Source organism: Narcine bancroftii, chromosome 2 (assembly GCF_036971445.1).
Source record: "Narcine bancroftii isolate sNarBan1 chromosome 2, sNarBan1.hap1, whole genome shotgun sequence".
Taxonomy (NCBI): Eukaryota; Metazoa; Chordata; class Chondrichthyes; order Torpediniformes; family Narcinidae; genus Narcine; species Narcine bancroftii.
Genome location: NC_091470.1, coordinates 152,456,707 through 152,479,921, shown reverse-complemented (window position 1 = coordinate 152,479,921; position 23,215 = coordinate 152,456,707). Strand labels below are relative to the sequence as shown.

Genomic DNA, 23,215 nt, shown 5'->3' with positions numbered 1-23,215 from the left:
GCCATACACACCAAATTTTCCAATTTCTTTCAACCCCCAGCTTGATCCAGCTCCACTGTTTCCATCTGTAATTCACCTATTCTGTGCTTGCTTTTCACTCAAATACCCCTCCCTCCACTCCCCACTTGTCTCTCCACTTCTCCCACCTTCTGTACTAGATCTTACACTCATAGCCTTTTTCCACACCTTCCACGCTCCCTTTTATCTTGTTATTTCCCCTTCCCACCTGGCTCAAACATTGACTGCCCATTTCTCTCCTTGGATACTGCATGACCTGCTGAGTTGCTTCAGCTTTGCATCAGATTAAAAGTACTGTGTAAAGATGAAGTTTACCTAGTGTTTCCTCAACTGGCAATCTGGAAAGTGATATAAATCATCAATAAACAATGAATCATCTGGAACATATCTTGTAATTTCTCGTAAAACAAGACATTGTGTTGTGACACTTGGTAAAGGTGAGAAAAGGGAACTTTTTTGCTCTTAGGACACGTTCAGAGTTTTAAATATCATCAGCTAAAGTAAGAACAGCAGATACCTCCAGGCTCCTGTTTTTTCCAATTATTATATTTGAGTCTTAGGGCTGATATTAACCAACCATTCCAAGATTTATCTTTTTTAAGTTTATGAAACAAATTAAAAGACCTGGAGGAAAAATTGCACCATCTCAAAATCTTAAATAAAATATTTACTGAGGGGATAATTTTTACAAATGCAAAGATATTTTTCATCTGTTCAGAGGCTAAACATCCAAAGGAGGTACAGTACAGTAATACAATTTTCAATTTATCATTCTCTTTGCAGGACATGCTGTTTAATTTATCCACAGACCAAATTTTTAAAAAAACTGATAGTGTTGCTTGCGATTTTAAGCAAGATTTTAAGAAAATACTTAAGTGTTGTGTTTTATGTTATTGGAAGGGTTGGTTGTGAGGTTGGATTATGTGTGTCTGACCAAGTTGGTCAGAGAGTAAGTGTTAACATCAGTATTATATTGGTGGATTCTACACCACTGATTGTGTGCACTGATGGATGTTTTGATGTCATTTTGGGGGTGGGTATAAATGGATTAATATTAGTGTGTGTCAATGTCGGTAATAATAGGTGTGTTCATTCGGTGTGAGGGTGGAGAGTGTGCATGACAATTTGTGGGTGACGGGTGTATTATGATCAGTGTGAATGAGACATTTTGTGGCAATGTGCTGTGCTATTCAACAATGGAGTGTTTATGTTGGTGTAAGATTGGAAGGTGTTAAGGTCATTATTTGGGAACAATATGTGCAACTTACACTATGAATGAATTTTTTTATAGAAGTAGATCCAACTATAAACCCTTTAACATGTGCTTTGCCTTAGCTTCTGACATAATGGCAATGCTACTGCTGGTGCAGACCCAAGAGAGCAGAAAGCAGAGTTGCTGCTCCAACTTGGGTCCAGCTTCCTGGTCTTCATGTTCATGGCTCTGTAAAGGGTTTAAATGGCCTGTTAAAGGAGATGACAGAGTTTTAAATTAAAACCCTGCAACTGTGAGGTCTGTGCCCCGGATGGCGGCACCTGTGCTGGACAGTGGCCACGAAGGGTTGCAGATTCCAGGGAAGGAGCAGACCAGCCCAGGGCACCAGAAATGGCAAGATCACCTCCTGCTGAGAAGGAGAAGCATAAGAGACAACCCTACAGGACAAAGACCATGCAGTGGACCAGGGAGGGCCTCAGCGGTTGAAGAATCCACATAGGCTGCGGGCTGCTGGCAATCTGCAGCCAAAGGACCAACAGGGTCTTCTGGAAACCAGCTATCAAAACAGGGATTTGAGAGGATGCTGAGGGCAAGAAGGGCACCCGAAGGGCCTTAGGTGCTAAAGGCCTCTTGATCATATTGGAGATTTGGATCAAACAGAAGCACTGGATCCATGGACATTCAGTGTTTCTGAAGGGACTCTCTTTCTCTTACTGTAAGGGGCACTGAACAATATTAATGGTGATCCTTTGTCTGCCTTAAGCAGGGAAAATAATTTTTCATGTAATTATTTTTGTTATTGTTACATGTCCATAAAGGAATCTTGAATATCTCTGCTCATCTCCTCTGACACCCTCCCACTGCCCCAAGACTTTATTCCAAATAAACTATGCTGACCATCGAAATTCTTTACTTCACTATCAGCTGATCTTGTTAATGGATTTCTTTCTTCATTTTATACTTCCACTCCTTAAAAATCTAAAGTCATCAACCCTTCCCTAAAAAGCAAACTCTTGACCTTCCTGTAAACTCACCTAGCTGGACCAAGATGGCGGAGTCTAGAATGGGCAGTGGCCACACAGGGTTGTAGGTTCTGGGGAAGCAGAAGATTGGTGCTAGTCACCAGAAAATGAGGAGACCACCCCCCCACCCCATTTGAGAAGAAGAAGCAAAGGAGCCGACCCAGGGACGGTGACCACAATGGCAGACCAGTGAGGGGTCTGAGGCTAAAAAACACACAGGCATAGGCTGGTTGTGACTCTAGGCAAGGAACCCATGAAGGCTGTATCTGTTGCTGACTGTGGCCAAGGGACTTGCATCAGGCTGTGGACTGCTGGCTCGAGACTGGCTGTAGGAGTACCAGGTATTAGAACCGAGACCTGAGAAAGTGCCAAGAGCTCTGGAGGCTTCTTGATTGTGTCAGAGGTCTCCATCTAGAAATCAGGTTACTGAATGGTGTGTGGCTGCGGAGGCTGCAGGAGCGAATGTAATAGGTTTGCATAGGGCATAGAAAAAGAGATGACTCACAGCATTGTTTTCTAGCATTTATTCGCTCCCTGCAGAAGGCAAAGTAACACAGCCATTGCCTTCTGAGTTTTCATCCTTTTCTGCACCTTTTATCTCTTAGTAAGGTAAAAAGCAGTGTTTACACTGTGAAATCTCAGCAACGCTAAGTGGGTCAACACATGGTAATGGCACCCAAACTTGCAAGTTAGATAAAAACACCCATAAAACAATACAAAACCAAACATATTAACATTAGCAATGAACAATATACATTAAGACATAACATAATCAATTAATTTTCCAAAGAAAGCATCAAGGTATCCCAGCAGTAATCTTCTCTCACACTTATCCTTAGCAAGGTAACAAGCAGTGTGAGAAACAGGAAGGGAGAGGTTTAGGAGGTGCAGATGAGGTGTGCACCACCAAACTCATTTTCACCAGAAACATTATTAAAATGACATTAAATACAAATACTTCATGAGATAAAATTCACAAATAGAAAATTGAGAATAAAAATTATTAAAATGCATTTTTAACTCTGTTACAGGGCTCTCTTTTGCTTCTCTTTTTCTGATTGTAAAAAGCACTCGGCAATTTCTGCTGATAGCAAATCTTTGTCTTTCTTATGGTAGACTAAAGGAAATGTCATATGATATCACATTTTCTGTTTTACTACATGACAATAAAATAACCCCAAATTTTGAATATTCACTAAAGTCCTTGAAATGTTGTAGACTTCGCTCTCTAAAGTCCTTAAAGTGTTGTGTCTGTGGGGTTGATAGTGGGTATTTATTATTAATGTAAAGGTGATAGCTGCAAGCTCAACCTTCACTTCAAACCAAAGCCCAGGAACAATAAAGCCCCCAGAAAGAGGTTCAATGTTGGAAACCTGCAGTCAGACGAAGCGAGAGGAAACTTCCAGGCAAACCTCAAAGCAAAGCTCGACGATGCAACCCGCCTCACGGACCCGTCCCCTGAAACCCTCTGGGATCAGTTGAAGACTACCATACTGCAATCCACTGAAGAGGTACTGGGCTTCTCCTCCAGGAAAAACAAGGACTGGTTTGACGAAAACAGCCAGGAAATCCAGGAGCTGCTGGCAAAGAAGCGAGCTGCCCACCAGGCTCACCTTACAAAGCCGTCCTGTCCAGAGAAGAAACAAGCCTTCCGTCGCGCATGCAGCCATCTTCAGCGCAAACTCCGGGAGATCCAAAATGAGTGGTGGACTAGCCTCGCCAAACGAACACAGCTCAGCGCGGACATTGGCGACTTCAGGGGTTTCTACGAGGCTCTAAAGGCTGTGTACGGCCCCTCACCCCAAGTCCAAAGCCCGCTGCGCAGCTCAGACGGCAAAGTCCTCCTCAGCGACAAGATCTCCATCCTCAACCGATGGTCAGAACACTTCCAATCTCTTTTCAGTGCCAACCGCTCAGTCCAAGATTCCGCCCTGCTCCAGCTCCCTCAACAGCCCCTAAGGCTAGAGCTGGATGAGGTTCCCACCCTGGATGAGACATATAAGGCAATCGAACAACTGAAAAGTGGCAAAGCAGCAGGTATGGATGGAATCCCCCCAGAAGTCTGGAAGGCTGGCGGCAAAACTCTGCATGCCAAACTGCATGAGTTTTTCAAGCTTTGTTGGGACCAAGGTAAACTGCCTCAGGATCTTCGTGATGCCACCATCATCACCCTGTACAAAAACAAAGGCGAGAAATCAGACTGCTCAAACTACAGGGGAATCACGTTGCTCTCCATTGCAGGCAAAATCTTCGCTAGGATTCTACTAAATAGAATAATACCTAGTGTCGCCGAGAATATTCTCCCAGAATCACAGTGCGGCTTTCGCGCAAACAGAGGAACCACTGACATGGTCTTTGCCCTCAGACAGCTCCAAGAAAAGTGCAGAGAACAAAACAAAGGACTCTACATCACCTTTGTTGACCTCACCAAAGCCTTCGACACCGTGAGCAGGAAAGGGCTTTGGCAAATACTAGAGCGCATCGGATGTCCCCCAAAGTTCCTCAACATGATTATCCAACTGCACGAAAACCAACAAGGTCGGGTCAGATACAGCAATGAGCTCTCTGAACCCTTCTCCATTAACAATGGCGTGAAGCAAGGCTGTGTTCTCGCACCAACCCTCTTTTCAATCTTCTTCAGCATGATGCTGAACCAAGCCATGAAAGACCCCAACAATGAAGACGCTGTTTACATCCGGTACCGCACGGATGGCAGTCTCTTCAATCTGAGGCGCCTGCAAGCTCACACCAAGACACAAGAGAAACTTGTCCGTGAACTACTCTTTGCAGATGATGCCGCTTTAGTTGCCCATTCAGAGCCAGCTCTTCAGCGCTTTACGTCCTGCTTTGCGGAAACTGCCAAAATGTTTGGCCTGGAAGTCAGCCTGAAGAAAACTGAGGTCCTCCATCAGCCAGCTCCCCACCATGACTACCAGCCCCCCCACATCTCCATCGGGCACACAAAACTCAAAACGGTCAACCAGTTTACCTATCTCGGCTGCACCATTTCATCAGATGCAAGGATCGACAATGAGATAGACAACAGACTCGCCAAGGCAAATAGCGCCTTTGGAAGACTACACAAAAGAGTCTGGAAAAACAACCAACTGAAAAACCTCACAAAGATAAGCGTATACAGAGCCGTTGTCATACCCACACTCCTGTTCGGCTCCGAATCATGGGTCCTCTACCGGCACCACCTACGGCTCCTAGAACGCTTCCACCAGCGTTGTCTCCGCTCCATCCTCAACATCCATTGGAGCGCTTACACCCCTAACGTCGAAGTACTCGAGATGGCAGAGGTCGACAGCATCGAGTCCACGCTGCTGAAGATCCAGCTGCGCTGGATGGGTCACGTCTCCAGAATGGAGGACCATCGCCTTCCCAAGATCGTGTTATATGGCGAGCTCTCCACTGGCCACCGTGACAGAGGTGCACCAAAGAAAAGGTACAAGGACTGCCTAAAGAAATCTCTTGGTGCCTGCCACATTGACCACCGCCAGTGGGCTGATAACGCCTCAAACCGTGCATCTTGGCGCCTCACAGTTTGGCGGGCTGCAACCTCCTTTGAAGAAGACCGCAGAGCCCACCTCACTGACAAAAGGCAAAGGAGGAAAAACCCAACACCCAACCCAAACCAACAAATTTTCCCTTGCAACCGCTGCAATCGTGTCTGCCTGTCCCGCATCGGACTTGTCAGCCACAAACGAGCCTGCAGCTGACGTGGACTTTTTACCCCCTCCATAAATCTTCGTCCGCGAAGCCAAGCCAAAGAAGAAGAAGAAAGGTGATAGTATTGGTTGGTACATGGTTATGCATGTTTAGACTACAGTGAATGTGAATTAACTTGAATTCAATTGGTTTACAGCAAAAAATTACTTTCAATTTGGAGGATTTCAATGGAGGATGAGTATTTGTCATGCACACGACCAAGAAAATCACAAAACATGAAAATAATATAGGATGAGTGAATCAGAAAAAAATTACCAAGATGGTGTCAGGACTTGATGGTAGAATGAAAGAGGAAACTGGGATTGAGCAAGTTGTTGTGATGAGTTTGGTTCAATTACTGTGCAAAGCAGTGAGGGGAAGGTGCATAATTTGGGAAATTTAAAAGTTTAGGAGGATAAAGAAGATAAATTCAAGGGAATCAACACAGAGATGAAACAAAATCCTCGTGCTTTTCATGCCAATGTTGAAATATGCAATAATATTTTAATCTAGAGGATTGATGCTGTGAAACTCTCACCCTGAAGGCCTGTGCATTTCATATTTTTTCTCATGTTGGTGAGTTGAAATTCCATTTAAATTAATTTTAGCATCTAAATTCTAATTGTTCCTCACAGGCTATGTTACAGGACAGTCATTACTGTCCAACTCAATAGGGAGGAGCACTCAAACTCTTGAGGTAGAAGATTGCAAGTGACCACTCTATCGGTTGTGTGATTCTCAGTTGATTGGAGTGAGCCCATTTATTAAAAAAATAATGTTTTTCCTGGCATGGGAAGACGTAGAGCTCTAAATAAGGTCGTGTGTTGCTCCACAATAGTCACTATCCAGTGTATTGGTGGATGTTAGTTAAGGACAGGCTCTGGAATAATCTGTTTTGGACTGACAAGGAGAGAAGCTCATCTCTTAAAAATGGAGCAGGAATGATGGTGAAGTGTCAGGTCCAAAGACGAGTATTCTGGTGTGGGCCAAAGGGACAGTGGAAAAAGGGCAATTGTTTTTTTTTAATTTTAAATTTTGATGCAAGGAGTACACTTTCCATCGCAGTGAGATTATTGTTATATTCTGTGAAAAGTTTTACCACTGCAACTGAATGTTTGGTCAACTAAGGCCATTCAAATACTGTTTATGGTTATGTTGTCTCTTTAAACTGACAGCAATGCTTAGTGAAGAGCATTGTCATCTCTGAACTGGGTTTCGGGTTAAGTCCCCCTCTCAAAACGCGCTTGAAAGAATGTTTATATTTTGATGACTTTTCAGTGAGTCGCATAAGATTTATATGGGATATACGAAAGAACAAGAAAGAAATTAGGAGAAAAGAGGGCTATGAAATGATCTTGGCAAGGAAGACTAAAAGCAAAAAGATAGCTCAGGGAAGAGAAGGTATCAAGGTCTAAAAGATAAATCTATGCATGGAGCCAGGAGATATGAGTAAGATCCTCAATGAATACTTTAATTGGTATTCACCAGGGAACAGGACCTGGAAATTGCAGAGTGAAGGGAGAGGTATGCTGATATTCTGGAACATGCCTGTATCAGGAAGGATGAAGTGTTGGAAAATATAAGGGTACATTCAGGTAGATAAATATCCAGGACCTGAAAGGACCTGCCCCAGAATTCGAGGGGAAGAAAGAGGAAGTTGTTGAGTCTCTGACAATTACCTTAGGTACAGCTGAAGTACCAGAATATGGGAGAAAAGCTAATGTTGCCATCTTGTTCCCATCTTGCAATGGGCAGACAGGATAAGCCGAGAAACCATAGGCCGGTGAGTCTTGCATCAGTTGTCGGGAAGTTGTTGGAGAAGATGCTGAAGGACATGATTCATGTTCACTTTGAAAGGCAGGGACTGACATGGTGGAGGAGACATGGTGGTTTTGTGCAGGGAAATCACCTGACAAACCGGTTTGAGGTTTTTGAGGAGGTAAGTTTGGATCCAAATTTGGTTTGGTGATAGGAAACTGTTGGTAATGGTGGGTGAGTGTTTTCTGACTGGAAGGCTGTATCAAGTAATATATTGCCGGGATGGGTGCTGGAAACTTTGTTGTTTTTAATATATGTAAATCACTTGGATGAGAACAACGGTTCTGTGATTTGTAAGTTTGCACGTCAATGTTGTAGAATCATATTTTGCACAAGTTGTTTCCACACATCCAATTTTACAGTAATGACTACACATCGAAAGTGATTACTTTCAGATGACATTAGTTTATAAAAGGCAGAATGTAACCTTACTTGCTCTTTTGGAATTCTTTCGAAGACCAATCAGAGAACAGTCACTAAACTCAGAAAGGTTTCACAGAAGCAGTCATGCTAAATATGCCCACTTAACTCATTTCAGCTTTCGTTCAATAACACCTTTAAGTTAAAAGCTTTGCTACAAGATCTATTATGATCTGAAGTGAAAGGAAATAAAAATAATCTTAACGACAGAAAATAAAGAGAATTTCGCTGTTTTGAATGGTGCCTGCTCTCTGCTCATTCCCACCACATTGCTGAGTCTTTAGTAAAGTGATCCCCCCCTTACTAAACAAAGCTAAAGCAGAGGAATCAGCAGACAATATCTGATCTGGACTTCTGGTGATCAGGACTAACAGTCAAATGCTCTGTGATGCTGTTGTGTTCTTCACAGTCATATCATTAATATCCACCATGAGTATGTGTGGTTTCATGGATTATGCAATCAAGCCCTTCATCAACATGGCATACTACCATATTTGTGTGCATACAGAAGTGAATGGGACAGGGTGGAAGAAGGGGGGAGGAGGAAAATTAGCCCTCTATGAGGCCAACGTGATTTATACTTCCCCTGACAATAGGTGATGTCCATCATGGTAGAATGCCAAGGATGAGAGAAAGGAGCATTGCACAAAATATTAAAATGACCTAAAGGATTGACAAGCTTTGGGAGTTCATCTGTGATCACATTTAAGTATCTGGATTACATTGAAAGTAGGAAGGGATTTGGAATTTATCCATGCACTAAATTATATTTGAATGGTGGAATTAGCAAAGAGAACATTGTTAAAATGGATGTGTTAAAATATAAAAATGCTGGAGGAGCTCAGCAGGTGAAGATGCATAGCCAACATTATGGGTCTAAGCTCTTCAATAAGTTGTTAAAGGTAGAAGGGAACTATTAAGAATTGGTACTGAAGGATCAGGAGATAAGTGAGAAGCTGGATATCGCTTTAAACATTTTCCGATAATTTAGCTTTGACTGATGTCAGGCTTACTGGCCTATAATTTCCAGGGTTACTTTTGGAGCCTTTTTTAAACAATGGAGCAACATGAACTTGTCACCACCCACGCCCCCACCCCCCACTCCCCCAATCCTCCGACACGTCACCCATGGCTAAGGACATTTTATGTACACCAGGATTGGGGGGCCAGGTGGCGGGTGAAATGGGGGAAGGACCAGAATATTCAATTTTCGAAGAGTAGCTATGAAGTATTGAACTGCACGTTTAACAAACATTTCTACGACTGATTCCACCTGCATTGAATTTGTCCATCGTTATTGAATGAAGATCTACCGATACCAATGCCCGAAGAGGGCGCACAAAATCAGTGAACCGGTGCGGACTCGAAAGGCCAACATGGCCTCTTTCCACTCCGTAAATGGTTATATGGTTATATGGATGGATGGTATCGAATAGAGTACATACATAGGACTGAGGAATGTATTGATTAAATGTGATTGAGAATATGAGGGGGTTGAGGGTTTTAGGAGGGAATGGGAAGGTGTGAGAGTGGTCTGTATCTAAAAAGAAGACCTGATGTGAAAGGGCCAATTAGCTTCTCCTTTTCTTGAAACTTCTTTTGTTAATATGTGAAGTGTTCTGATAGCTGGTTTGGGAGTTGAAGAGTTAAATCTGTATAAGCCAGTGAACCACAGGAGACTCTTTCATTATATTTACCTGCATATATGTGGGCTATTCTTGTCTCAAAGTGCCTTAAAGTAAGTGTGACGCATGTGCTCATGCTGCCTCTATATGTTTCTGGATGACGTGAATATATTTAATCTATCAAAGGAATCAAAGCTATTTGCATTTGAGTAAAGAATTGAAGGGTCAAGGGTAAGACATTGACGTTTAAAGCACATGACAATTAAATCCAGTGAATTGATGATTTTGAGTCTCTAGTCACATGTTCTGCATGGGAACATGATTGGTTTATCTCAGCTGAAACAAGTGCATGCACAAAGCACTTCATTCCTTCAATATCTGTGAACTCATGATCCTACTCAGAATCACTATCCAAGCTTCAGTGAATGGCTGAAGGTAGAATTGATAAGGATACCTTTTGCAGTCAAATAGCTAGCTTTCACCCCATATTCCTTCACGAAGAACTGCTTTTGGTCAGTAGTATTCAGTTTTTTCTATGAGTGATATCCTGCAAATTGCCACTAGAATATCACTATTCTAATAGGTTCCTTGAGTATCTAATGAAACTAATCTGTTATCAACATGACCAATTATTAGAATAATTTAAAAAAATTTTTTTTGAGTTACAGCAAGGTAAAAGGCCATTCTGGCCACAAGCCTGCCCTGCTCAAATTCAAAAAAATATACAGAGGATCATAACATCAAATGTGGGGAGTAACAGCAAATATAAAGATCTAACCCTTTCCACAATCACTTGTCCTTTCCCTTCAAAGATTTTGCCATTATCTTCATCTATTTTTGAATCTCAACCTTGAAAAGGTTGATCAGCCCATAACACATTAACTTGCATCCAGAGTCCATACACAGTTCTATTACAAGCTTCATTCTTCTCTTTGGAAAGACTGATTTGTTCCTCCGATCCAAAAGGAATTGCATATATTTATTGCCATTGGTAATCACTGTTGAACTAATGAAGTCCTTTTTGAAGTTTAATGGCTGCTGCCATGGCTGATCATTTTAAATAGAAAGATCTTTTAGTATCTGTGATAATTGCACAGATAATTTGTTAATTCAGTAAAGTTGACTGAGTGAGAAATATTAAGGCATCAATGGTACAACCTAGCCTTTGAAAGGGACATTGAGGCATTGATGCAGGTTCAGAACAGTGAAGGAATGCTCCTCTGGCAATTCAGTTCCGTGACATGAGGAATATTGTTTCTACGGTGTTTAATAAGAAAAACTGGGATGATACTTGGTCTCGATCTTCAAAATGTTAAATGTTTGAGTCAGTGGCTATTTTTTGGGCTTGAAGGGAATGGTCAGGCCTGAGAAGAAAATTATGGTTCAAATTTTATTTTTAATTTAGACATTCAGCACAGCAACAGACCCTTCAATAGGCCAATGGGCCTACTTTTGCTCCTACATCTTCTGTTCTTCAAGCTGACGAGCCCTTCCTGCCCAAATACCTCAATCAACTTTGACTCTGATATGTTTTAAAGGGTGGGAGGAAACCGGAGCACCTGGAGGAAACACGGGCAGACACAGGGAGAACGTACAAACTCCCAACAGATAGTGCCGCATTCAAACCCTGGTTGCTGGTACTGTAACAGCAGGCACTTCCATGCGCATCAAGTGGCAGTGGATGGAAGCCATCAGGCATGCACAATGTACCATGCTTGTTTGAAGTCACTTGCAGGAAATTCTGATGTTTTTTCTGAGATTCAGAAGGGACCTGATCGTACTAAGGGTCCTGATCGTACTAAGGGACCTGATCGTACTAATGGACCTGATTTTACTTGGATGGCTTTGAGTAAGTCGGAATCAATGGGTTTCTCAGGATAATTGTCTTTTCTTTCTTCCCATCACCTTCTTCAGCTTCTCAACAACTGAGTCATTATAACTGGCCTTTTACTTTCCCTTCATCTCCACCCCAGTCATATTTCTCTTTGTGACACTGCCCACCCGTGATCTGACCTAAGCAATCCTATCCCAACATTTGCTCTACTGTTATCAGTCTCTGCAACAAGAATATTCAATTGTCCTTGCTGCCTTGGAAAGTTGGCAACACATTGCCACAGATCACATTTTGTGCATCTTTTGTTTAGCAATTTAGCATGAATTTAACTTACCCAAGAGCAGGGGGATTTTTAAAATATATTTTCCAGTCTCAAACTCCGAACAGTTATCAACATTATCAGTATCAGTGTTAACATGGTCAGCATTGACAACAATTTACAATTGTCCGTTTTATACAATTTCTGCAAAATTCAAGCTCTTTTTTTAAATCTCGCTTCCTCCCTAATCGCCATGTTTAAGTAATGAGAAGGGGGAATATTTCACTACCATGTAAAATTTTCCTCCAATAACCAGAAAGTCAAAGGTACTCCTGGAAAAAGCTGTAGTTTCTTCAAGGGTACCTGCTGAGATTATTGCAGGAGAATCTTTTGGTATTTCCTCCCTCCCTGGATAACAAACATTTTTTAAAAATTAAATATTGTTTATAAATAATTTTAAAAATGCATTTGGACAAATACCAGGCTACAAATGAAGGTTAAAAGCTAACAGGCACAACGAGTCATATTCTCCAGGGAGTATTATCCTGTTCCTGCTGTGACCATGGAAGTGTCATTTACAAAAGGCAGCCAGTCAGGAATGAATAATGAAGGTATATAAAAATGGTTAAAAATAAAGTGAGAGAAATCGCTATCAAATATGAGTTAAACAGTACAGCAGTGCTTACAGAAGTATAGCAGGGGAATTGAAGTTAATAATGCATTACGCTGAACCAGATATAGTTGTGATTACAGGGACAGGGCTACAGAAAAATCAAAATTGTGAAAGAAATATTAGTAAGTATAACGTATTTAGAAAAGATTAAAAAGGAAAAAAGGGAAAATGGTAGTGTAAGCATTCAGAGAATTATGACATGAATCAACTTGCAATAAAACAGAAATATAATTCACATGAAGAGAGATAATGAATAATACTGTGATAATGATCCAAACAGGGATAATGTTTTGACCACCTAATGGTGCAAGGAGTGTACGTAAATGAGTCAGGTAAGTTGGTAGAAAATGTGGAATAATAACTTACACACAGAAGGTAGTTGAAGGAGATAAGAATCTAAAATTTTGACAATGTTACTGGACTTTTATCTAATTCTATATGTGATTGCTAAATCAGTGATGTTTCACTTCAGGTCAATTAATGGGAACAACTAAGAACAGAAAAAATAAAATGAAGGGGAATTGCTGAGCAGAAGAGTTCATAATACAATAATAAATATAAGGAAAACCAGGGTAATGGATTAGAGAAAATTTGATTTTGAGGGGCTGAGAAGAAAACAAGAAAATAAAATGGTTGGCAATTTTGAAGATATTAGCAAACAATCAAGTGGAACAGCAATGGGAAATGCTTCAGGCAATGTTCAACAAAATCTGAGTAAGTTAAATGTGTTTTAAAAAAATAAGGACAAACTAAATATAAATTAAAAATAAAACAGATCAAGAAAGATTGTGATGGAATTAGGATCAGTGAGGGATAAACCAGATAAAACTGCAGGCAAGAATAATAAAGTAGTGAAAATATTGATTTGAATTATCTGACCTGATGCCAGTGTTGATGGTAGGACCACCAGCATATGCCCAATGCTGCTGTGGGTTTCAGCCTGTGGCATTAGCTGGCACATCAAGTCCATCAGGGCACCACCAACTTTTCTACAGCTGATGCAAGTAGCATTGGAAAAAATTAACTGTTAGAAGATGGGTAAATTATTTTAAATGTTTCTATTTGTATGTGTTTTTAAGTTCAACTGTCTTTTTTAAAATTTGTGAGAGGTTTCTGGTGAATTTGGATGTGAATGTTAAAAAGCATTAGGAACATTTAATAACATTGACAGCCGGTGAACCTGAAGAAGACCGTGGATTCGATTAGCTGCCAAAGCCCACTGAATCCATCTGGCTGCTTGCACTGAAACAGCCACAATGCTGTACGTTGTATTACTAAAGTGTTGGAAGGTGGGTTCCCAGTGGGAGGATATGCTTAGGGTAATCCTAATAAAAAATGCACAGCCAAAGGTAGGTGGCCAACAATCTCTGTGGCACTGTTGTGAAAAAGGATAAAGGTTCCAAATTGTGGTGAACCCTATTTTATCAGTTAGTAAAATACCTCTGGTTGAAAAGTGGAAATGAAAGAAATGCATAATTGTGTCTCTCTTTCATAAAAAATGTTGATACTAAAATTGAGTTAAGGAAGATGTGTAAAACAAAGTAAATATTAAGAGCTTTAGCACTTTTTTAAAAAGTAGAAAATTGGCAGGCTGAGTTGAGATGTTTCCCATGCAAGGAATTTTTGGAGGATTGGACCCTCACTTTATAATCCATACAACACCTCTGCTGAAGTATTGAACTCCATAAACATCTGCACTTCTATCCAAGCTGCTTCACTACGTATAAAAAAACTGATAACATGGAAATTTCTCCAGACACGTCCTGCTCAGATAAAGGATGCTACGACCACCAGTGTGTGCCCAATCCAATTAGATTAATTGTCACCCAAAATTACTGCCTTCAATCATCATCTTGGTTAGAGAGGTGTAATTGTGGGTGGGACGACCTCAACAGTCACCTACTCATAAATGCCCATTTTGGTTTTCACCAGGATCTTCATGCTCCAGAGCTCATTGCAGCCTTGGTGAAAGGATGACCGCTCTTGATATTATAAGGATGACTATCTTAACATTGAGGCAGCATTTGACAAGGGTCCCCTGATCAAACTGAAATCAAAGGAGGTCAAAGGAAACCATGCATGGTTAGACTCACACTTCACAGAAGGAGAATGCCTTTGGTTGTTGAAAAGTGACTCAGAACATCACTGCATGAATTCCTCAGGTCATTGTCGTAGGCCCAGCAACATCTTCTGTTTCATTAATGTCACCACAATCAGAAGTGGCAACGTTTTCTGATAATTATGAATTCTGTTTCATTTACAACTCTGTGGTAAATGAAGCAGTGCATGGGTGAATTTTGCAAAACGTGCACACATTCAGCCACAGGTTGGTAAGTGGCAAGTAATATTCACATCACAAAAATGCAAGGTAATAACCTTCTCTAACAAGAGAGAATCTATACACCTGTCCATGACATTCACTAGCATTACCATTGCCAAAATACACATCATTTACATCTTAGGGATTACCATTGCCCAGAAATCCAGTTGGGCCAGCGACATAAGTCACATAGGTACAAGAGCAGGTAAGAGGCTGGGTATCCTGGGATAAGTAACTTATCTCCAGCAACCCACAGCCTTTCCACTTCTGCAAAACACAAATCAGGAACATAATGGAAAACATTGCACTTCCCTGGAAGAGAGCAGTCAAGACTTTCAATACCATCCAGAACCAAGCAGCCAGTCAATATCCAAAACAATAATTCTCGGTGCCTGCAGTGCTTAATAAATGTAATATCATATGGAAAATCCATTCTATTTACTTGGCTCCTCTGACTGCAGCTTCATGACCTCTTCATAAAGATGAAGAAAAACTGCAAGACCATTGGAACACCGTGACCTCAGGCACCTTTCCAAATTGAATTCCTTCCTGATTTGATAAAGTGTGGTGGCCCTTTATCGTCAATGGGTCTATATCCTCAGTTGGGAGCACTTCACCAAAAGAACTGCAGAGTTTCAAAAAGCCTGCATCCATCACCTTTTCAAGGACAATTAAGGATGGGGCAAGTTGATGCCTTGATCCTGATTTTTTTTTAAAGCTCTTCAGTTGCAATGAAGGGCTTTCTTGATTAAATTGAAGTAACATTAACATTTTCAAGAGGCATTTTGACCAAGAAGGAAAATAAATTTCAAAATGTAGTTTTAGTACACATGATTGTAGATTCCTCATAGATGATATATTACTTAACATCTCAGCTGGATTGTTTGCGGCTGGTGTAAGTGCATTGCAATTCTCACTGAACGTAATGATATCAACAATGAACATAGCAATCTGGAGAGTTAGATTGAGCCACAATAAACTCATTTTGTTACAGGGTGGATATGAACCCAGTTGGTAACTGTCAGCTTTTGTGGGGCAAACACTCAATCATTCGATAACTAGAAACTGGACGGTAGAAATTAGTCATTGTGATTTCTATAAACTACTGTATTGACTTTAAAATGCAATTAATTCTCTCCACCTCTCTGACCCTTATTGGCTATGTGTGAGGAGAAAGATAGTAGCTGATATTGCAGTGCTTACCTGGTGAGCTCCTTATCTCAGCTCTGTTCACACAGCAAGGACATCACAATGAGCAGAAAATGCAGGTTGCCATGGGCAAATGTAACTGGGGATTGTTTAACCTCTGATTGAATTACATGGAAAATTAAATAGCTTTTTAAAAAATATTTCATTTATAATTTTTCAAATTCAAACAGTGTCAACAATCCATAATAATAAAAATTCACTACATTTTCCAGTTATATACAAGCTTCGCCATCAAGTCCAATTTCCTGGCCCCCTCCCTTATCCCCATTAATATAATCACAGACAATTACCCTGAAAAGAGAGGCAGCAACAATAAATTAGTCTTCACCCCCCCCCCCCCACTATTCCTGTAGCATTTTATCGTGTCCCTTTACCTTCCAGACATATTAGGGACATAAGGACCAAAACAGACAAAATTATTACATGTAAAAATTATTATGAAAAAGTAAGAACAAACTCAACAAAAAGACAGAAATCGTAGTATTCATCAGGACCCCACCACTGGCCCCAGGCCTTTAAATTTTCGTGACTCAACCTATTTAAGGTGAATGGATGGATTCCCCCTCCCCCCACCCCCCCACCTCCCCCGCTCCCCGGGAATGGGTAGAGCGATGAAGCACAAGGAACCACGCTATATTTTACACCTTTATAATGCAGGTATGGCCAAATTTGAAAGAAGCTGTCATATTTCCTCCTAAGTTAGAGCTAATTTTTCCAGGGGAGCGCAGCTCTGCATTTCCGTATTCCAGCACATAATGCCTAGATGAGATTCCAACTTCCAAGTAACCGCTATGCATTTCCTGGCCACTGCCAAAGCATTCAACACAAATTGGATTTGAAATTTGGACAGGTTAATTGTAAGTCTCACGTCCATGATGTTTCCCAACAGGAACAACTCTAGGATCTGTGGAAATTCTTTACCTATGATTTTTTTTCTAGGACTTGGCCTAGCTCTACCCAAAAGGGCCTCACCTTGGAGCATGACCATGTTGAGTACACAAAGGTTCCCTTCTTTATGCCGCACCTAAAACATTGATCTGAAATTTCTGCCTTAGCCTTGTTAAATTTATGCGGTGTAGTAAACTGGTACGGAAAATTATACTGCACCAAGCTGTATCGAGTGTCAATAATTGTTGTCATTGCTGTCACAACACAGGTCTGATCAGCACCTTTCATCAACCGTTGCACCTAAGTCTGACTCCCACCTTTGCTGAGATTTATGAAGGCCCGGCTTTCTGTTTGGAGTAAGAAATACATTGCCACAATAAACATACATGTTCCCCTTTTGAATCAGGGCCCCCATGCCACTGTACTCTGGTAGGACCATAACTGGACTTAATTTGTCCTTTAAAAAAAACTTTAACTGAAGGTTGGAAAAGAATGTCCTGTTTAACCATATAACCATATACAGCACAGAACAGGCCAGTTTGGCCCTACTAGTCCATGCCGGAACAAATCCTTACCCTCCTAGTCCCACTGACCAGCCCTTGGTCCATACCCCTCCAATCCTCTCCCCTCCATGTAATTATCAAGTCTTTCCATAAATGTAAATAACATCCTTGCTTCAACCACCTCTGCCGGAAGCTTATTCCACATCCCAACCACCCTTTGGGTGAAGAAATTTCCCCTCATGTTCCCCTTATAATTTTCCCCCTGCAATCTCAAACCATGGCCTCTGGTTTGAATATCCCCCACTCTTAATTGAAAAAGCCTATCCATGTTGACTCTCTCTATCCCTTTTAAAATCTGACAAATTACATTTATTTTTAAGCTGTTCAAATGACATAAGCTGCCCCCGCTTGTAACAGTCCTCAATATACCTGACCTCTTTCTGGAGCCAGGTGTCCAGGCTCTTGTTATCTATTGTCCATGGTATTAAGCCATTCTGAGTTGGGGGGGTTTTTGAAGACAGTCCAATGCATTAATTAATCTTGTTCCACATGTAAAGAATATGTTTTAATAAGGGGGTGTCTTTGTCAGCAAATAACAATTTAGAGCTTCATTTATAAATAAAGTCTTCTGCTATTTTATCACCTATCGTGTGCAGACCAATTTTTGCCCAGGATGGTATTCTTCCTCCCTCAAAGAGTGAGGCAATATACCTCGACTGCGCTGCCCAATAGCATTTCTTAAAGTCCAGTCATCTCGGCCCGCCAAGACTGTAATCTCAGGTTAATTTCTGCATGGAGATCCTGTTCCAAATGAACCTACTTATCTGTGAATTAATATTTTGAAAGAATCTCTGGGGCAATGCAATGGGCAAAGTCTGGAAGAGGTTCTGAAGCCTTGGCAACACATTCATCTTGATACAATTTACCCTGCCCACCAATGTAATGGGCAGGGTCATCCATCTGTTTAGGTCCTCCTCAGTATTTTTGATCAAGGGGTTATAATTTAGTTTGTATAAATTTTGTAGATTATTATCCACCTTGACTCCCAGGTACTTGATCCCCTTTTGTGGCCACTTCATTTGACTGTTTTCTTGAAATTGACTACAGTCATTAAATAGCTTCTTCCTAATTATGCACAAAATAAACAATTAAAAATGAATGATTTAACTGCCTGTTAATTCGGCAGGTAAATAATGTATTACGAAATGCACAACTACTATGTTTTATTCTGGGTGTTTGCTGAGTCAACAGATCTCAGGTACATGGATATATCATTAGTACTTCACAATCAATGGAAAGGGAATACAATCAAGATTTTGATTTTGTATGACCTCTGCTGCAAGGTGGAAAGGTGTGGCTGTTGGCCAAGATTCGGTTGTGGAGCTCTCCATAGTGGAATAGTCTTCTGATGTACAGGCTTCATTTATACTTGAATATCTGAGGAGAGGCAGACACTTGATACTGTCAGGGCAGGAGGAGAAACAAATACTCACTGATCGCTGAGCAATCACTAACTGACACAAACACATTTCATGGGAGATGCAAGAGATTGACTTTTGACAAACTTGGGGACAGGTAGTGACCATTTAGTCACTGCATTAAAATCATTGATTTGAATCATAGCCAACCTGGCTCTTAATTCTGTCTAATTATTTTGGATGATATCCACGTTTTACAAAAATGTTGACTTTGACATTTTGGCCACAACAGTGTTTTTAAGAAAAAAGTGAGTTCATGACATCACCCCTGAATTGAATGGGCCTATTTTTAAGGTTGAAATTCCTTTCTCTGAGTTTCCCCCCCAAAAGAAATGTTCTCCTTAACTTCAATTACTACTTTAGTTATGTCAGTAAGAGCATCATGCCCTTTTTAGTACTAAAATAACTCGTGTCTCTTCTATTTAATCCAGCATATTGAATTCACCCTTTTAGCATCATTAGTTACTCCAAAACCTCTATAATTTTGCTGAGGTGCAGTGCTTCAATACAGTCTAACCAAAGATCCTATCTTTGCAGCTTTTTTGTGTCGGTATCCCAGAACTATTTGTGTGAAAGAGATTTGTGGCACTGGGCTTTAGATGCAGGCCATCCAGATCATGTAGCAAGGAAAAAATTGTTCAGTGAAATTGGTCTTTTGGGGCCTATGACTGGATAAGCAACACTGCTTAAAGTGCTATTCTGTACTTATGGAGTAACGCTTGTGGAATAACAAGTTTTTATATTGTCATCTACTGCGTATGTGAAGGCTATAAAATATAGTTTATAGAGGCAAAAGGAGGAGCAAACAGTGCATGGTTTGTAAACCAGTTACTTATCATGAGGGCCCAAGTCTAAAAATGAGTTTGTAGACATGCATCAGCAGCATAAATCTGGCCATAATTCCGAGTGAATTGGCAGGCTTGTTCAGCGATGTTTGCTGTGGGAAATATCACACTGGAATTGAATAAGATGCTGTTTTACAGCTGGGATGTGGGTACAAGAAACGAAAAACAGATTTTTACAGTGCCTTTCAGAACATCAGCATGTCCTCAAGTACTTTTCAGCCAATGGAGTGTGCTACAACTGATTTCAATATTGTAAAAGAGGAAATATTACAGTTAACAGCAACACCCATCTCTTTTAACAATATTGTTTGAGGAATAAATATTGAGCTAAACACTGCAACATTGATATATTTCAGAGAAAGTATGGTGATTTGGTGTAAGGATTCACTTGTACTGTACTGTTCACGCTAAACTTGAAGCTTGTGCTTTTTGTTCTGGTCACTGAGAAATAAGAGTGCTGTACTTCAAGTCACTCTAGAACCTATTTCTGAAGAACAGTTTTGTAGATGTTGCTCTTCTGGAGTCAGCTGATCAATTTCCAGAAACAGTGGTTGTGGAGAATTATGTCAAGGGAGGGATTGGAAGGGAAGCATCATAAGAGCTGAGAAGGAAGGACAAGGGAGGTTTGAGGTACTCAGTCAAAGAACATTTCTGGAATCAACCTATAGAACAGTAACCCATTGGTTGGCAGCTCCATGCTTAGCCTCAGCCAGAGCTGGAATACTTGGTCGAGCAGGTTCAGGGCAATCTATTTACGAGAAAGGTCTGACAAGTGGCATCACGCCATTAATTAAAATTTACCAAGTGGGGATCAAATACCTTTGAGTCAGAGCTGCAAATTTAGCATTTTCATCACAGGTGAGCCTGTTGTCCGCCAACATTCAAGAATCTAGATGAGGTGAGATTTTATTGTCATATACATAAACATAATGTGCGCATTGAAACTTTTACTTGCTGCAGCCACAGGGTATGTAAGAGACACCAATAGTACAATTGTACTGAACTAAATTACCACAATATGTCAAGATAAATATAAAAGGATGAATAGTTGGCAGTTAGTGCATGAAATGTTACAGTTTATTAGTCTTCTGATGGTCCCAGAGTAGTTTATGGTTGGGGTTAGGGTGGTATGGGGATGTTCAAGAGGTTGATCAATGTTGGACCAAAAAATGTTTAGAACCTTGAGGCTCTGGACTTCTAAACTTTGTGCCTGAAGATAGCAGCAAGAAGAGATTGTGGCCAGGTTTATGGTTTAACATCATCTTGGACAAAGCAATGTTCTTGACAGTCATCCTGTCGACCTCCCACCATGTTTGTTTTTGTTGTCATAGGGATACTGTCTTACAGTCCATACAATCCAGAAAATGCAAGCGTTCCTTCAAAGGCGCCTCTCAAACACAGTCTCTCCCACCATGATAACAATAGCAGGTGCATCTGAAGGCCATCATGTGTGGATTCTTTATCAGGTTACATGATGTTCAATCTTAGAAATGAACAGGTCTTCTTTTATCATTGCCAGGTATAAACCCTGGCATTCCTTCCTCAGTTGAGGAACACTTTCACCAGAAGGAATGCAGCATTTCGGATCAACTCCTCAGTACCACCTTCTGAAAGTCAATTTGAGATGGGCATTGGGATGTCGTGATTTCATAAATAACAATTAAAACAATGTTTGAGTAACCTTTTCTCCAGGATACTTACTTGGCTTTTCAGGAAATAGGTTATGTTTGTGCTAAACCTGAGAATTTGATCATACAAAATGCTATGAATTTTTCAAGAATTGTCTTTTGTGCATTCAACATTTGTCCCCTGTTGTTGGTATGTCTGACTTTGTGATTGTTCTGAGGGTGTCGGAGCCTATTTAGATTTGCTGGGTTTTGTATTATGTATTCCATCCATGCACTGCTCTTGTTTATAATGCACTGCATGAATCTTGAAGGCAGCAGAGACCAATGGTACTATTCGATTGAGATGGTTATAAAACGAGGATATATTTATGATTGCATTTTGCTTTTTGTGGGGCAGACTCAACCCAATTCTGTCTGCAGCACAAAATTGCTACACTCTCACCATTGCAGAGAGGCTGAAAGATGGAAAATTTTAAAAACCTTCTGTGCCTTGGATAATTTTTGAGTCAGGAGAATTGGCATAAAATTACTACAGGACAAAGAGATTTTACAGGAACATTAAAAGAAATAGAATTTATGTCATCAGTGTGTCACAAAATTAATTGTTTTGTGGCAGCTTACAGGAGCAAAAATTATGATAAATTACGTTAAAAAAAAGTTAGTGCAAAAGAAGAGAGAATGTGAGGTAGTGTCTGGGGTTCATTGTCCATTCAGTTATCTGATGATGGAGAGGGAAAAGCTGTTTTTGTGCCATTGGGTGTGCATCTGCAAGCTCCTGGACATCCTTCCTGATGGTGGCAGTGAGAAGAGGGCATGGCCTCGGTGGAGAGGGTTCTTGCTGATAGAGGCTGCTTACTTGAGACACTGACTCTTGTAGATATCCTTAATAGAATGAAGATTAATGTCCATGATGGTTCTGGTTGAGTTCTGTACTGTGCATGGCACCTCTATACCAGATAGTGATGCAATCAGTCTGAATGCTCTCTATGGTGCACCTGCAGAAATTTGCAAGTGTCTGGTAATCTCATCAAACGCCTGACAAAGTATAGTTTCTGGTGAGCCTTCTTCATGATTGCATCGACACGGAGGCCCCAAAATAGCCCTTCAAAGATGTGGAAACCCAGGAATTTAAAGTTCTTTGAGTCAGCAAAAGAAAAGTGGGTGATGTTACAGTCTTTGAACAATTCATTCCAACTTTTCACTTGCAGTAGAAGGTGTGTATTGCAGCCCAAAACATGAATGGCTTGTATCTAAAGAATCCAATCTTAGATTTGTATGATCCATGTCAATGGTTGCGAGAATACACGTCAATATTGGATACTTTGAAAACCATGTCCTTCATATTGGCATTGATTCTCTTCAAGCTGTTGTAGTCAGTTCCAGCCATGAAATCTGGTGCCGTGTTGGAGTTAATGTCACCAATTATTCCAGTTATTTACCATGGTTTCCCTTCAGCAGTAATGCTGAATAATTTGCCCTGGTTGTGGTCGTTGAATTGAATTGGGACTTGGGTTTAAGAACTGTAGTAGATAGAGGTGTGTTAAACTGCTGATCACTCTCACACCACCTACTTATCCTGAAGGTTAAATGGAGAAAGGTCAATGGAGCCATTCATTTGATTGGTTGTTTTAAAAATTTACAGCATTTATGAGGAAAGGACACAAGTAATTGGATGGCTGCACCAAAGAACCAGCCCCAGTACGATAGACTTTTTTTTTGCCTTTGTCCTTTTTATTGTGAGGCCATGGGTG

At 40.7% G+C, this 23,215-nt stretch overlaps 1 protein-coding gene and 1 long non-coding RNA gene across 9 annotated transcripts in view; one reads left to right on the top strand and one right to left on the bottom strand.

Moving 5' to 3' along the window:
• The window catches only part of LOC138754384 (uncharacterized), a 57,089-nt gene extending 39,906 nt beyond the window's left edge, over positions 1 to 17,183 (bottom strand). For both annotated transcript variants that reach the window (XR_011351731.1, XR_011351732.1), the window contains exons 1-2: positions 17,095 to 17,183; positions 16,117 to 16,219 (exon numbers count right to left, since the gene is read on the bottom strand). This is a non-coding gene — a long non-coding RNA (uncharacterized lncRNA). The remainder of the gene's footprint in view (positions 1 to 16,116; positions 16,220 to 17,094) is intronic.
• camta1a (calmodulin binding transcription activator 1a) overlaps positions 1 to 23,215 on the top strand; it is a 1,025,873-nt gene that overhangs the window by 324,998 nt on the left and 677,660 nt on the right. The window lies entirely within an intron of this gene.